This window comes from Quercus lobata, chromosome 7 (assembly GCF_001633185.2).
Source record: "Quercus lobata isolate SW786 chromosome 7, ValleyOak3.0 Primary Assembly, whole genome shotgun sequence".
Taxonomy (NCBI): domain Eukaryota; kingdom Viridiplantae; phylum Streptophyta; class Magnoliopsida; order Fagales; family Fagaceae; genus Quercus; species Quercus lobata.
The window spans coordinates 2,490,666-2,495,667 of record NC_044910.1 but is presented as its reverse complement, the minus strand read 5'-3'; the positions used below and the strand labels follow the sequence as shown (position 1 = coordinate 2,495,667).

The window sequence follows — 5,002 nt, the reverse complement described above, 5'->3', positions numbered from 1 at the left end:
AGTTATAAGTTTCTCTCCACTTTCTAAAATGGTCATAAGGAGATCATTTTAATTCTAACACATTGAATTGCTTTATAACGTAAAATTGAAAAATTAGCCTACTCGTTTAAATATTTTGATGATGTTGGTTCGTTTGCTACTGTTGTCTGTTTCCACCAATTAGAATTTCATAAATGCCTGGTTGCTCTTGTTAGAAAATGGTCAGGACTCAGGAAATTGTGCTTCACTACACAAAATATTTGAGCAAAACATGGCCAACGCATATGCAGAATCTCCACTCCCAGCTTGGGATTTGAATGGACCTTTATTGGTGTCACTTTTTGGATATTAAAAAAAAAAAAAAAAAAACTTAATGCGGTTCAAATGGACAAATTTTTAGTTGCAAGGATGGAAATGGATTCCTTTGTGTCTACCACGGTTTCCTTTGTAGTAAAACATTGGCTTCTTACCAGATTCTTCTAATGCCTGTGCGGTAAAAATTACTCCTTATAAAGCCAAAAGCCTAAGACATTCTCCATCAAATTGCTCTCAACTCTATATATACTTTTACAGAACAAGATGAGGCTTCAAAATATGCATCTCATAATCAGAGCAGTGTTTCTTCTCACGAGCATACATGCATATGCACATGAGGCTAGCAGAATCTTCCATAGAGAAGAGCAAAATATAGTAAATAAACACCATTTGTTTGAGTCACTGCAAGGTCAAGTCACTCCATCATCTATCCGTCAAAAGACCTTAGCCAGCCACAGTGTCTCTCCTCTGAGACACCAAGTCCCTCCCTCTGCGCCCAATCCGGGCACTTATATCCCTTCTCCAAGATTCAGTCAAAGGGCCTTTGTGAGCCACAACACTGCTCCATTGCTAGGCTCACATCAGAAGAGACCTCCACCTCCCCCAATGCTCAATGGGGGCACTTCCAGCCCCTAGCTTGCTAGGAGCCCTGCTTCAACAATCAGCTAAAGGGGTTTCAAGAATCACAACAATAAGCAACAGCAAATGAATTTGTCCTGGTAATGAATAAGCAGTAGCAGATGGCATATGACTAAAAACCAGGTACAAAAGGAAAGGAAGCACAATTGGAAACTTATGTCAAAGTATATGCCACTGTAGTTGCTGTTTTTATATCACTGTTAGTATAACAAATTCTCTTCTTTCTGAACTTTTGGAGTAAATCTTAATCTGTTTAAATTTTCTAAAGAATATTGATCAAAGTAGATTCAATGGTCAATCTCTCTCTCTTAAACAATCACCCTCAAGAAATTCCACTTTCACATACTTGTCAAAAGAAAGCATAAAACATCTTGACAGCCTTTGACATCAAGCAGAAAATCATCAAATGACTTTTTTCTTTGGTGACATATAGTCCATATTGATGCATTCAATATAATTCACAGGGTCCACTTAAAATAACAGCTGTGTTGTATGATGCACCCTCCACATCAGGCCTTTGTCATTGCAATTTGTGTCATTTGCTACATCAACTGCTGAGGGCTTATAATCCCTCCCCTAGCCCACTTCAACAATCAGCTCAACAGGCTTCATGGACTAAAACTTAAAAGAATTAGAAATAGCAAATGAAACTATCCAAGCAATGAATAAGCATTAGTAGATGACATAAACTATAGAACAGGTAACCCCCAAAAACATGTAGGCCACTCGATCTTGTTAGACAATATAGTGCCTCAAGAGCTCAATTAAAAGATTTTAATTGGAAACATAGGTCAAAGAAAATGGCATTGTAGTTGCTGGCTTGCTGCTTTTATACCAGTATTAGTAGATTAAATGTTCTTTCTCTGAACTTTTGGAGAATATCTTAATCTGTTTAAATTTTTCTACAGCATAATAACAGATTCAGGAAAACAGCTAAGTGGTTGCTGGAGCCAACAAAGCTCAAGTGTTATTATATGCACAGAAATGAAAGCTTCAAACCATTCTTTTATGCATCCAACCTGCATCAATATATCATTCTTTCTTTTTTCTTTTTTATCTGAGGAAAAATTATAAAGCGTAAAAGAAGTAGAAAGTTGAAAATGGAGAGAGGGATTGCAATTTTGGATTGACAAAGGCTGAGAAGTTTTGTAGCTTCTGAGCTTGTCACAACTCTGGAAATTGTATAAGGTAGTTTATTTATTAATTCCAGTGAATTTCAATGTTTTAGCCCATTGGAGGATACCCAAAATGTCTAGATAAATAAAAGAGTACAATCTGTGATATTAAAAACTAGAAGCAGAGAGCTAAAATAAAAAGGATCTCAACTTTAGAGGAAGTAGAAATGTCAGCTAATAACGACCATCTAATAGATTAACAGCTGATAGCAAAGTTCAGCATTACGCCAAGTTTAGGAGTATTTAATCAGTACAATCTAACACAAATGCATAAGGCCGAGGACCATGGCTGCCCAGACAATTTTTTTTAGGCCATTGAAAAGGCAGGAAAGAGAAATGATATATATGACTGATACAAAGTATATTCTTTGAATTTATTGGTGGGATCTTTTTCCTTCAGATTGCAAGACATCCCTTTCCCTTTGATGTGACTAAAAGGTTAAGGAGTTCCAGTTCAACACATACTCTAGTTCATAAAAGACTGGTGAGATCATTCTTGATACAATCATAAATAGATAATTTATAAGACTGATTTTTGTAAAGCATGGATCACTTTTGATACTAATTGACTACTGTATATTATGAGTCCTGTTAATTGATGCCCTTAGTACAAAAAACAGGGGAAAAGACTTGAGCTATCAATTTGAACACTTAGAAACCCAATCTTTGAAACATGGGTTCTATACACCCATCAAAATAATTTTGTATAAAAAAGAGCAGATTACATGCAATCAAAGAATTTGATCACCTTCCACAACAAGACCCAAATATGCATATACCGGGAGGATTTCGAATCAAAGCAGAGAGGGCAGAGTGTTATTAGTATTACCTTGGCTTATTGGAAGCGCTCTGCGAGAGAGAGAGAGAGAGAGAGAGAAAGTTGAAATGTACATCGAGAGGGACTGTGGTATTGGATTGACAAATACTTCACAGGTTCCGAATTTCTCACGGCCCTGAAAATTGTTTAGGGTAGTTTATTTACTAATTTTAGTGAATTTCAAAGTATTTCCCTTTGGAAGATTCCTGGAAAGGACGAGACAAATAGAAAAGAGTAATTAAAATCTGCTATATTAAAAACGCACACACACTAGAAGTGAAGAGCTAAACGAAAAGGATTTCAACTTGGGAAGAACTAGAAATGTCAGCTAATGTCAACCCTTTAATATATGGCTCAACAGCTCATCAGCAAAGTTTGAAGGAAAACTTCATTGCCAAGCCAAGTTTTGGTGTAATTATTCAGTACTATCCATTCTAAATGCATAAGGTCAAGGATCATGGCTGGGCATACAGACAAACAGTTCTATTTTAGGCCATTGAAAACGAATGCAAAAGAAATGAAATGAATAAGGAAAGATACAAAGTATATTCTTAAATTTTGAAGGTGGAATCTTTTTCCTTAAGATTACAAGGAAACTTTTACATTTTGATGTAAGTGTAAGCTTTAACAAAGTTCAAGTTCAACACAAACTCTAGTTCATAATGAACTGGTGAGATCACTCTTGACACTATTATAAATGGATCATGTATAGTATAATGATTTATGGAAAGCATGGATTACTTTTCATTCTAATTGACTACCATATATTATATCATCCATCTACAATGCTATCTATATATCATTATAATCAATTTTCCTTTCCCAAATGCTTCCTCAAAACCTCAAACACCAACAGGTGGAAAGGACTTGAGATATCATGTAGAACACTTAAATATTCAATTTTGAAACATGGGTTATACATAAAATCAAAAATAAACAAGACCCATCAAAATCAATTTGAATAAAAAAGAACAGATTGACATGCAATCAAAACTTTGATCAAATTCCTCCACAACACCCAAATATGCATATCGCAAAATGAAGCAACATTCCAATGAAATAAATGTGAACCCAGAAAATTGAAGAAGATCTCGAATAAAAGCAGAGAGGGGGAGAGTGTTATTACCTTGGCTCATCCGAATTTGAAAGTTCTCAGCGAGAGAAAGAGAGATACACGGAAATTTTTTTTTTTTTTTTTTTGGTCTTCTGGATTGGTAAAGGTGGTGGGAGATAAACGGGTTCCAATTTCCAAAGCAAGATGAGTTTTAAATTAGTCCCTATTGAAGTTTGAGACTGCTCCTGAAGTTCTTTAAAATTATAAATTAGCCCCTATGGAAATCCCCAAAAAGAAATTACTCTACTCTAGTCTAAAGTCTAATCAAACGCTGCTTCAAGAAAAAAAAGAATTAGAGGAGAAACAGAAAGGAACAAAGCCCACATACAACGTTACAGGATCTTACAATTTTTCCTATAAATGTGTAAGCTATTCAAGGAAGAGTGAATTTGAATAAATTTTAAATTACTATTGTTTTCTATTTGTAAGGACTGAATTTGGATTGGACCCAATATAGGATTGGGTTTTAGCCAACAAGCCCAAACAATAAATTTGTAGAACGTGGATGAAAGAACTAGATCTACTCTAGAAGAAAAATAATAAAATTTGCTAATTTAAGACTATTAAACACAAGTAAGATAAGAAAGTTTGTCCTCGGAATGGCCTGAAAAGTTCATATTACAATGTCTTGTTTATGAACAGAATTACAAGATTTCACAGTATTATCACCAAAATTTCTTGATTTTCTCCGATCCCCTTTTTTAGGCCATCTTCTCATGCTATATACTACAATCTTGGTATCATCTCTACCATACACGTGTAGGTTAGATTCTGGGAACTCCTTTTTGTCCCATCCAACACCTCCCAGAACTATCAACTAGTAGCTGTAAGGCTGCTTGACCACTGTTCAGGTATCACCTCCATATTAATGCGGCCAGAAAGTTAGTTGGGAGGCATTTAATGTGGAGGTAGCAGCTTTTGAAGATATTTGTTGCCCCCCTTTTCTTACCCTTTGTCCAACGT

At 35.4% G+C, this 5,002-nt stretch overlaps 1 long non-coding RNA gene across 1 annotated transcript; it reads right to left on the bottom strand.

Annotated features, from left to right (window-relative positions):
* Positions 1-209: 209 nt before the first annotated feature.
* LOC115952346 lies at positions 210-4,344 on the bottom strand. Its single transcript, XR_004083393.1, has 3 exons — positions 4,052-4,344; positions 2,938-3,131; positions 210-1,548 (listed from the first exon to the last, which is right to left on the bottom strand). It is a non-coding gene; the product is annotated as an uncharacterized LOC115952346 (long non-coding RNA).
* Between the last annotated feature and the right edge of the window lie 658 nt (positions 4,345-5,002).